At 33.8% G+C, this 12,695-nt stretch overlaps 1 pseudogene; it reads left to right on the top strand.

Moving 5' to 3' along the window:
* Nucleotides 1–6,320: 6,320 nt before the first annotated feature.
* On the top strand, nt 6,321–12,542 carry LOC129297756 (uncharacterized; annotated as a pseudogene).
* Nucleotides 12,543–12,695: the final 153 nt, after the last annotated feature.

The following is a 12,695-nucleotide window of genomic DNA, read 5'->3' as shown; positions in this document are numbered from 1 at the left end:
AATATTTTGTCAGTATTTAGAAGTTCAATATAGAAATTTTTGCTGACAAAATTAATATGGCATTAAATTTAAAAGACTAAAAAATACTTTAAAAAATTAATTAAAATGAAATCTTATATAAAATTAAAAGAATAAAGGAGCACTTTAACCTTTTTAATAATATGCACTAAACATATCAAGATTCATTGATTATGATAAAAAGAAGAAGAAGAAGTGTTCTCTTCCCTCATCTGCAAGGACCAATTATATTCCTTCATCCTCCGTTTGCTGTAAGAGAGAAATTACGCATTAGCTTGCTCCTTAAACTTGGACAGGAATACTATCAATATATTGTACGTAAGTTGATCTTTGCTCTCAGACAGAGAAACCAACATGCAAAGAAAATAAAACATATATATACAATGACGGTTGTTGGCGCAAAGTCATACTATACAGTAAGTTGATGCTGAATTTATGGAGTAATAACGTCGTTTTTGGATTGACGTAGAGCCGGGAAATTAAAACTAAAATATTGTACTTTTAGAACCCAAACCAGATATTAAAAGGCGTTGGTTTTAATAGAAGATATCAAGTTCAAGTTCATGCCCATTTAAGTACAAGATATCAAGTTCAAGTTCATGTGGATGTATAAGCAGCTTTTGAGTGCCTTTAATTAGGCTTGATGATGCTCGAATTTAACTTGATTTGATAATGATACAAAAAAACCAAACTAAATTGTTCAAAACGGATCTCAAACCACCTCTAGAAAATTTTATAAAGGAGGAATGTGGATGAGTCTTCTCTTTCACTTTGATTATATATGTATACATAAGACTTTAAGGTATGTCTTTATTTATAAATATCCTTTCATTACGTACACCGTATGCATCCTAATATAATAGGTAAATGTCTACTGTTAATCTTCCAACTTTGCACTAAAGTTTAGCTTTTTTGTACTGGATTGAATAATATTTTTTCTTATTAAATATTTCGCAAGGATGTCAGGATATTCTAATCTATTTAGAGCAATGTCACTTTTCAAGTGTTAAAATCCTTAATGTTGCCCATTGACTAATATACATTCATGTTGACAATTAATTTTGAATTGACTATAAGTTGAAGAGTATTTTCACCTCTAAATTATTCATAGAAGAGTAACTTGCACCTTAAATTAAGTTTGATGATATAGAGCAATTAATACCCTTAATTTTTTTTTAATGGAAACATGCATCATCCTTTTCAATGTCACATGTTTTGTTAATTAGGAATTCATTAATAAAAAGAAGTCTATCAACTTGGGACAGTGATCAATTAATAACATTATCATACGTTATATATGTCTATCATGACTTGCTAAATAGACATTCATCCGATCCTTTGATAAAAAAATCTCTTATGCCCCATTTGATAATAGAGAAATGGAGCAAGGAAAGTGGAACCCAAGATTTTGTGTGTTTGGTTTGCATGAAGAGATTCTTGGAGAATTGGGGCCCTGGTTGGTGCAATGGAATTGGGCTCATGAGATATTGAAATGGCAATGAAATTAAACTTTCCATGATTTGGTGTGCACTAATTCAGATTCCTCATGGAATCCAATTCTGCCAAAAACCCCAGATTTTCCCATCATCCTGTTAATGGAATTGGGCTAATTCCATGAAATTACTATGACTATACTCTCTCCCTCCCTTTCATTGTCTGCAAGTCCTACTAGTATCCCTCTTGCTTTCTTCCTCTCATCAGGCGAATCTAATGGTAAAGCCAGCACTTGCGATCACTTGCAAGAAGCTCTCTCGACGCTGCAACGTTATCTCCTTTCCAACAGTGCTGATGCCATTGGAAGGGATCTGTGGCTCTAGCTTTAGGATTGGCACCATTGGCATCTGCAAGTTGTCCAGCCTCGCTTTGGTCACCTATTGCACCATTTGACGAAAGTTCATCAGTCCGTTGCTATGAACGTCGTTTGCGACCTCTTTGAAAAGCATAACTTCCGCTTTGAACTCATCATATTAGGGTTGATGAGGTTCAGGAATAGGGAAACCATATCAAAAGAGGAATTGGAAAGGGATTTCTAGAGGGCTATAGTGAGAGCTTCGTAATCACAAGCACCGCCTTGCAGATCATACATGCAGCAGAGGTGGTCATGGATGGGGTTGCAAGCAAAAGATGCGGATGAGATTTTCTTTAAAACAAATTGAAATGGGCACTTTGATCTTTTGTTATTTTTAAAAAATACTTATCAAAATTATTAAAATTATATTAAAATTCTATTATCGTATTAAATGTACTTTTAAAATCTGATTCTGTTTAAATTTCAATTTCAATTCTATTAAAAATTATTTTATAATACCAAATGAAGCTTGAGTACCATCAAATTTGATAGAATTGAGTTTTATACTCAGACCCAAAAAACCTAGTTCCACTTATCTAAAACTCTCTTGCTGACCTTTTTGCCCCAGCACCTTCCCCCTAAAACAATTCAAGGCCAACTGCGAAGATGATGAAGGGTCACGTTCGACGGCAAGCTCCAGATCATCTACGGCAATGGTCCACGACGGTGACCAATCTTTTGACGGCGGCTCCGAGGAAGGCTATGGCTTTGACGCTTATGGAAACGGCGCCATTCACTGGTGGCTCCTGCTCTCCTCATGGATCGTATTCACATGAAGAGTTGAAAACCATAAATTCGAGAAGGAGACATTTCAAAGAAGGTGCAAGTAGTTTCAAATGGGTTAGACTCACTAATGGCTTTGATTTTCAGCCAAAAAAAAAAAACACTTGTAGAAATGATGGCACTAGCAAAAGATGAAGAAGCACATAGGTAGCGGTGGGTCTGCCACGCTCCCGATGGAAAAGACAATCAGAAAGCAATTCTAGGAGACCTAGTTAGAGATCATCGACTATGGGTTTTGATGACAATGGAGACTTTTTCGTTAAAATTTTATGGGTTTTTTTGTTTTTTTCAAAAAATAAATAAATAAATATATTTATTAAATAAATTTTAGTCCACTTTCTTTTGCATATCAAATACATTTTTAAGCCTCACTTTTTCTTCTATCTCCACTTTTATATTTCTACTTCCACTTTTCTTAAAAACATTTCTTATCAAATAGAGCATTAGTTGGCTTGCACTAATGGTTAATATCAAATCACGATACATGTGTTTAGTTAAAGAATCGAAAGATAAGATGGATGTAATTTGACTAGCAAACTAAAAACTTGTCAATAAAAAAAAAACATAATCATTGATCCCTATAATTTTATTAGATTTTATTTTTAATTTTTATAATTTTTTAATATTTTTAGTCCATATAGTTTCAAAAAGATTGAGTAGCCTTTATTTTTAAGTTCTTATAGTTTTAGTTTTTTAACATTTTTAATCCTTATAAGAATTGAAAATATTGAAAAAAAATTATATGGACTAAAAGAAAAACTCAATGAAACTATAGGACCAAATATTTTGTTTTTTTTCAAAAAAAAAGAGATTTGTGAGCCCACACTTACTATAAACTGATGTGACAAATTACAAGTGTATTATGGGTAGTTATATGATTGATTGACAAATACATATATAACCTATGGTAGTGTTGACAGATATAACATGCGACATATTATTTTATTATTGGTGCAAACTAACAAAATTTTGAATTGATAAATGAATACCCAATTAACAAGTCACATGACACGCCACATGTTTAGGTAAAAGAAGATTACAACTGCTTCACATTATTGAACTTTGTAATGTCAGTTACTCCTTTGCAAATACTTTAAAGATAAAAGGGAGAATTAATTAGATCCCTCACAATCAAGATTTTGCTGAAGTTCCTGAAGTTCCTTTACATGCCCAAAGGCCCTAATTATAATTGAATATTTTGCTGAAAATATGAAGGAATCTGAAGTTCCTTTACAGGATTAATTGTAATTAAATATTTTGTTGAAATGATACAAATGCCCCCACCTCTCTCTCTATTTTTTTTTAAAAGTGTTTCAGTCATCGGCCTCTAAGGCCACCATATCAGTTGTCGGAGCTTCATTGATGATGGCCAGCCATCTACCACCAGTTGTCGAAGCTTCGGTAGTCAAACCCAATCAAAGCGGCCAAGCAATGTTTTTAGAATCAGATAGTATATTGAATCAAAAAGGCTAACAGTTTATAGTTTATATGATCAAACTAGGTTGGATTAATGGTCGAATCGTCGACATAATAATTAAATTAAAAAAATTATATATGTATATAATAATCTAAATATAAAAAATTACTACTTAGTTTAAAAATAAAAAAATATTTTAAGTTTATCATGACTTAACAAGGCACATGATACAATATAACATCAAATGATTTAAAAAATTAATCATTTTCAAAAAAAATGATAAAAAATAAAAAAAGAAAAATGGTATTTTTTTTTTGGAACAATCCAATTTTTAAAAACTAAACTCGATTCCCTGCTTGATCCCGATTTCAGGTCTAACCACTGGTCCAAAGTAACCTAATCTAGCCCAATTCCCAAATAATTTTTTGGCCTTGACCAAGCTATTAACCTAACCAATCGATGGTTTGATTAATCCAACCACCTAATTCAATCTAGTTTTTTAATCATTAGGGCCAAGGGATCAAGGGGGATTTGAACCTTGACCCCTTGGTTAGTGTGCCACTAAATTACCAAAGCCTTCTAGTAATAAAATACAAAATATAATATATATCCTATAGCTTTTATTTTCAAGCATTTATCTGAATTGCTGTTAATCATGAAGCATTGTTATTCATATACAAATAATCACTTGTACATATTTGAACATAACTTGTCCATTAGTAAAAAAAATTGTCAAATTTTGAAACTCAATTTGTTTCTTGAATATTGACAAATTATCAATATTATGTAAAATGAAAAAGTATAAATATTATAAATTTATTTTTCAATAATTTTTATAGGCTTTGGTTAATCATGGACACATTATTATTCATATCCAAACAATCACTTGTAAATATTTAAACTTTACTTATTCATACATAAAAAAAGTTGTCAATATCTAATATTGATAAATTGTCAATACTATACTAAATAAAAAAGTATGTATGTTATAAATTTATTTTTCAAGCATTTCATGAGCTTTGGTTAATCATGGATGGAATATTATTCATATATAAATAATCACTTGTCCAAATATTTTGAGCTTGATTTCTAAATGTATGTGACAACTTTTTTTTATATATGAACAAGTTATGTCCAAATATTTAAAAATAAATTTATTTTTAAGTATTTTCATGGGCTTTAGTTAATCATAAACCTATTATTATTCATATATAAATAATTATTTGTAAATATTTAGACATGACTTGTTCATATATAAAAAAAATTATCATACACATTTATAAGTCAAGCACAAATATTTACAAGTGATTGTTAGATATAAACAACATTGCGTCCATGATTAATCAAAGCTCATGAAATGCTTGAAAAATAAATTTATAACATGTATACTTTTTTATTTAGTATAATATCTATAATTTATCAATATTGAAGAATGAATTGTTAAAAAAAAGGTTAAAATGCATAAAACCCTCTTAAATTTTAAAGCAGTTGCACATGAGTCCACTCATTTTTAAAAATTTAAAATCTCTAATATTTAATTTTATTTGTCAAAGCCCTCTATTGTTAATTATATTATTTTTTTATAAGGGTTAAAATATCATTTAACTAAAAAAATATTATTAAATAAAATATTATATTATAAAATTATGGCTAATCAATTTCTTATATTTTTTTTAGATAGTTGAGGCATTGATAGTAAAAAAAAATGATACTCCTTCCGTTCAAAAATATAAAATATTTTTTTAAAAATTAAATGTTAACAAATATAAAATATTTTTGTTTTCTCAAGATATAATCATTACTTTTTTTAAGAGTGCCCCTATTGTTGAATATTTTCTATTTATTATAGGATATTTAATAGGGATAAATAAGAAAAAAATTTGGTTAGTTTGAAAGTAAGTAACCACCTTATTAAGATGTGACATTCGGTTAAAAATACCTTATATTTTTAAATGTAGAGAGTATTATCCTTGCACAAATTTTAAATATTTACTTTTGTATTAATTTTATACATTTTTTTGTTATCAATGATGCACAGTTTTCTTGTATTAAAGAATAAATTAATCTAACCTAATAATATTTAAAATTTTAATTATTTTAATCATGTGAATGACATTAATCTAACCTGAAAATATAAATAATTTTTTTTTTACCAGCAAATAAAAATTTATCTTTGAGAACAATAAAACAATGAGCACCCAACATGGATCCGAAAGTAAACAAGAAAATGCCATTTCTCAACAAACAACGGCCATGAGGTCAGAACTCAGAAGTACGTTTCGCTCGCTGCCTCGTTCATGGCTTCTTCTCTCTTTTCGCGCTTCCCGCTCTCCCGCACCCTTCACTTCGCTTCTTCAAACCCCAAACCCAATTCCATTGTCCTCCATCGCCACACGCATCTCCTGCGCACAGAACACTAACTTCTTTGCTAATTCTTCATCACACGTGATATCGAACCCTCTACAAACAGTGCTTCTTCTTCCTCTTCTTCAACTTACTCTTCCTTCTTCCGAGAAAAGATCCTTTGCTGTGGCCAACCGGCGAGCTTTTCTTGGGCCTTGCGTCACGGTTGTTTATGAGACGGCGCAGAAGCCTCGTCAGAGATTCGGGCACTGTGGCGATGTTTGAGAATTCAACGGAGAAAGGGAAAATTTAATGGAGAGGAAATCGGGGCCGTGATGGAGGACGAGATTCAGCCAGATGTTGTGTGGGAACAGAGGGTTAAAGACGTCGAAGTCGAGCGAAACAGGCGCTTGATCACGAGTCCTGGCTTCAGCTTCTCCGCTGCTGGACTTCTGTTCCCTTACTATCTAGGGGTTGCCCAATTTCTTATCGAGAATGGTTACATAAAGGTAAGGTCTTCCACTGGAGAGGACCAGTTGGCATTTCTTGGGTGTTTGCGCATTATTTTTAAATAAAATATATAGTTACAATTGATGTGTATGGGAAGTATCAGCTGGCATTTCTTGGGTGTTTGGGCTCATGTATGGATTTTGTAAGGCCAATGAATATTTTTAAACGCATGCAACCTGGAATGTGGTGGCTTGTTCCTATTTTTGAAGTGAGCCGTCCTTTTCTGCTTCGTAATGTATATTTGTAATGTGCCTTCTTAGTTCCTGGCACATAACTTTATGTTTTCTTGTTTTTCCTTGTGCCGACACAAGTTTGCTTATTCTGCCGTTACCTTTATATCTTACTCATTTCCTTGCGATTTTAATTTCCATTTTGTGATGCAGGAAAGCACGCCTTTAGCTGGTGCTTCTGCGGGAGCTATAGTCTGTGTCACTATGCTTCTGGAGCAAGTATGAAAGAAGCCTTGAAAGCTACTAAAATATTGGCTGAGGATTGTCGGAGACAGGGGACTGCATTTAGGCTGGGGGTATGCTTCTTCCTCTGAGAGTAATAAGTTATTCTCTGTGCTATCTGTGAGTTAACAATGCCAATTTACACTTCTTGTTTTCAAATTCATACATCAATGACAATATAGCTTATCAAACCACCTTGGATAAATTACTTTCTTATCATTACTCTTGCTTTGTTTTTTTTTGGGATAATATATGGGGGCTACAATCCCAATGATTAAAGACTAAGCTATTTGAGGCCAAGAGATACCTTATTATGTCTAAAATAAGCCTATTTAGCTAGGATGGTTCCTCTTTCAGGAGCCTAAGGCCCAATAGATACTGGTTACTTTGCTTTGCCATTGCATTAGCACACAAGTTTGGCATTTGTAGTCCTAACCGCCCAATCTGGTTCCATGTATACTTGAGTCTCTCTTTTTGTTACCAATTCCTCAAGTAGAGTGATAGCCATACGCGAGTCACTGTCTGCTGTGAACCGCTTGATGCCTAGGTTCTTCATAAATCAGAAGCTTGCTACAAAATTGTCCAATGCTGCTTTGCTTCAGGGGGGTTCAATTGCCCAACCTATGTATGAGTCCTCCTATCCACTTCCCATCCTTGTTACTGACCAGCCCTTGTTTAAAACGATCTATGTTTGCCTTTGTCCTGCCTGATAAGGATCTGCACCTTGCTGTGTTTGAAGGCCTACCATTGGTCAGTGTGTCATGGTTCCCACTAATGCGCATGTAATAAAGAGTATTAAAAAATACCATCATGACTTTCTGGTAGTTGGAAACCTTCTTCAAACATAGCAGCATTCTTTCATGTCCAGACACACACCAAGTACCAACATGTGACAACGAAAAGTGTACTCTGGTGTCTCTTCACTCATTCTTTCCTTCCTTTGACAGATTTGTGAGTAACCACCCACTTTGCGCTTGCTAAAAAGCTTTGGAATCTTCCTATCTTTGAGAAGTTTCCTCCAGACCTTGTTTAGCACTAAGTATTCCCTGTTACATGTAATACAGTTTCCTCGTGTTGCTGGCATCCTGAGCATATCAGGGAGCTTCCTAGATCCAATTTGCTTCTTAATGAAATTAGGTGCCTCTCATGTGCTTCTAGCCATGAGAGAACCTGCATTTTATTTTTGGTCCTTTCAAACTCCACACTTTCTTCCATAATGGAGCCGCATCATGATCACTGATGTTTCTTAGTACCCTGTACATTGATGATACTGATAAACCACCAGTGATGCTTTGTTTCCATTCCATCTAAACTTGTCAATGCCATCTTATCATTAAGTGGTGCCACAGCTCTTATCTTAAGATATCCCATATGGGGCAGAGGTAGTTTTAGTATATTTAACTTCCATTCTCCTCTTTTCACTAACAAAGTCACTGACTCTAGCATGAGTATCCATAGTGTTTCTTGGGACTATCATGACATTAGTTTATCAATGCAGGATTGTTATCAAACCTATATCCTTCCAGAAATTGATTTTTATGCCCATCTCTAACACTCAAAGCGATATTTGCATAAAGAGACAAGGTACTTTCCAAAATGGTGAATTGCTCTATTAAAACTTGTCATCATTTCTGATGTATTTGTCTCTTAAAACTTTATATGAGGTTATGGAGTCATTACTCTTTATTACTCTTTATTCTCTCTCGAGGGTTTTTATCTATTGTAGCAACCCTTATCTCTATTTTGTGTCGCTGCTATGGTTGATAGCAGAAGATCTGTGCTGGTTTGCCAGTTTCCCCCCATGTTCATTTGTGTTGCAAATTGCAATCAATGAATTATTGCAGCAAGGAACTTTTTTAGGGTTCTGATCTGCATGTCTCTGTTGCCGTTTGCCACATAACTGCTGATAAGCAACCGTTTGAATGGTTTTCCTTTATATTAATTTTGTGTTATTCCATACGTCTGTCTCTTTTATGTCTCAAAGTAGCTCAGGGTAGCTGATACCCCTATTTAAAGTTGATCATGAGCACAAATCACTGGAATTTTTTAAATGGATAAGATCCATGGAACCTGATAAATAACATGCGGGAATAGGATATATTTGAATTTGTAGATCCATGATCTAAGAAAACTGCAAGTTAGGTTGGCCCTACATATTGGCCAAATTCAACCTTCCCTCCCTGCAGCATTGCCTTATGTTTCTTTGACTCAACCAGAACCTCCCAACATGAAACGAGAAAAAAATCATATATCTATTATGTTGCTAGAGTAATGTCAGGTTATTGAATTGTAGCTCTTTCCCCCCTCTAATGTGTTTTTGGGAAACCTTCCTGTTTAATCATAGTTTCTAGTTAAGGTTTTATGTCCAAAAATGTTCCCAACCCATGATCATGCCTAGTGCACCTGTTGATAAGTTTCAATTAATAATATTGCAAAACTGAAGGAAATATTGACTTGGAGAAATTGACAATTTATGATGCAAACCATTGGTGGATAGTTTGCAAAATGGAGATGAGAGCCTTTGTGGTCTGTATAAGCGGCTCTGACAAAGTAATAAAGTTATTATCCAGTATGTGAAGCCACTTTAAGGTTTCTCTCAAGAGAAGTGCCTATTCTTTGGGACATCTCTTGATAAAGTTTCAAATACAATTTTGTGTGGTTTAATATTTCTCTTCACAGGCTGTTCTCCGTGATGTTCTTAACAGTTTCTGCCTGAAGATGCTCATGTTAGATGCAATGGAAGAGTTCGAGGTGATATTTCATGTTCATATACTTCTGTTAACAGTTGTTATTAATGATAGATGCTTGAAACTGCATTTACGCAAAGAACAAAAGAAAGGAGAGTTGCTTCTTCTAGGATTTTAATAAAGCTTTGATGAACCTTATATCGTAGCTTTTCTATTGCAGTTGCCGTGACACAGCTTCTTTGGAGACCAAGGGGTTATGGGTGGATCAGTTTGAGTCCCCGGGAAGATCTTGTCAATGCAGTTTTTACTTCTTCCTTTATTCAAGGGTGATTATTAGCAATATTTGCATGATATTTTCTCACCCACGTTATAAAGTTTTGGGGGAACTTAAAGTAAGTTATATCTCATTTCAGGTATCTGCACCAAGACCTGCTACAATGTTTAGAAACCGACTATGCATGGATGGTGGTTTGATGTTGTTTATGCCACCAACATCTGCTGCACAAACGGTATTTTCATATTTTCTGGAGTTGATTTGAAGATGAGCTTTTGATTTTCAATTGACTCATTACTTGTCAGGCCTTATCTCTCTCTCTCTCTCTCTCTCTCTCTCTCTAATTTTATTAACATATACTTCTTCTAAGCCAGGGGATCTTTCTCTGTGTGCATTTTGTCTTGTGAAAAGTTCTATTGGGGCAACTGGTAAAAATTCTTCATGTTGGTTGCATATGAAGCTTGATCACATTCACTGCTCCCTTGCCTATGTCATGTTGGTGAATGGGGTGTGAAATGGGAATGAATGAATAATTTTTCTATTAAAAAAAAAATTTAAAGACAAGGATGCCTTTAACATCACGAGATAATTTCTGTAAAAAAAGGGTATTCTGGCAATTAGTTGATTAAATGATAGAACTCCATGGATGGAAAGCTTTAGAGAAGTCATTCAAGAATTCAATTTTCAGGGGTAAAATTAACCAATGTCATGGTTTTTTTTCTCTACTACTACTATTACTACAGAGAGATGACTTATATTTTGAACCCTAGGACTTTGAATAAAATGACTTATATTTGAGACCATGGGGAGTATTTTTTTTTTTTTTATATCTTGAGTTAACAAAGCAATGTCAACAAATCAAAACCTTATTCCCTTTTTAAATTTCGATTTTGTTACTTCTCCAAATCCAATAATAATGGTGAATTGGGGAAGGTTTTTCAATATGTTACCAAATTTAAATCTGTAAGCATGCTGCATCATGAATATAGCTGCTGTACTACAGTAGAGTGATTTGAGGGCATGATTGTGAAGTTTATTGTTGAAAAAATTCACTTGTATCCTGTTGAGGTTCTTGTTGGAAATATTTTCAAATGAAGAGATGTTTTTTGAAAGTCATGTCCTTATAAATTAAGGAATTTTTATGAAGGTTTATGTGAAGAGTTATGGTCACCAAGATTATGTCTCTTTAAACTTCTAAAGATACCTTTAGAGGGTTATAAAAACTAAAAGGTGTCACTTGGTAAAAAGAAGTGTATTTCAAGATACTCTACATGTTAAAAGGATGTTCTTTTCATGGAAAGTTATTAAAATGACCCTTAGTTAATAGTAATTAATAAACTATGTAGGTTCATGAACCACATAGGGATGTTTATGAATTAACATAAGATTGTTCATGAACAATATAAGGGTTATGAACTAACATTGGTTATAATTTTTAAGGAGAGTTTTATTGCTTAAAGATATTACTTTAGTATCTATAATACCCTCTCACCATCACTTATTTGGAGATCCATCGATTGAAATGCATTGCCTTATTCTTTGAATGCACCAGAGATAAAATTAAATTATCACTTTGTAAAAATCATAGTTTGTTTTGGCTTGAGTTTTGGTAGTGCATGTTATACTCAAGGGTCTTCATTGTATCCTAAAAGAAATCACTATCAATCCAACTTGTACCTGAAAATTGGAATGGGTAGGAGTGAATTAAGCCTAAGAAAAGTATTACCTATGCCTTAAAGACAATGTGCACATTTTCGTTCTTCATCTCTACTTTTGTTCTTCAGAGAGCCATCCCTGCCAACAGTTTCTCATATGAATTCCCTCTTTCGGTTCATTGTCATTAATGTTTCGACAAGTTACTATATTTCAAACTTCATCATAGCTCTCTTTGCCTCCTGACAGGTTCGCGTTTGTGCTTTCCCTGCAAGTCGACTGGGATTAGAGGCAGTAGGGATCATTAGCCCTGACCTGTAATCCTGAAAATGCGGCTAGTCCTCGACAGGTACATCTAAGTTTTTGAATCTAGACCTTCCCTTTTCGCAAGGTGATGAGCATTATGCTTCTTCAAATCATTTCAGCTTTTCAAATGGGCGCTTGCACCAGCGGAAGATGACATTATCGACCGCTCTTTGAACATGGTTTGAAAGATGCTACTGTCTGGGCAATGGAAAACCCAGCTGATAAAATAGTTCAAGAAGACATCCTCTAATTTGAAACAGCAATTCAGCATAGCTCAATGTGGATATCCCAAGTTCTGTTTTGGAGACTGGAGATGGATAAGGAATGTACAAATCCTTGTATCCCACCATGTCATAGGTTAGGAAGATGCGTGTTTTCCCTCCTTTGGCTAATATAAGATGGG

This window comes from Prosopis cineraria, unplaced genomic scaffold (genome assembly GCF_029017545.1).
Source record: "Prosopis cineraria cultivar Desert tree isolate PC_DT_omini unplaced genomic scaffold, ASM2901754v1 PC604, whole genome shotgun sequence".
Taxonomy (NCBI): Eukaryota; Viridiplantae; Streptophyta; class Magnoliopsida; order Fabales; family Fabaceae; genus Prosopis; species Prosopis cineraria.
Note: the sequence above shows the minus strand (reverse complement) of the source record. Positions and strands in the feature narration are given on the sequence as shown.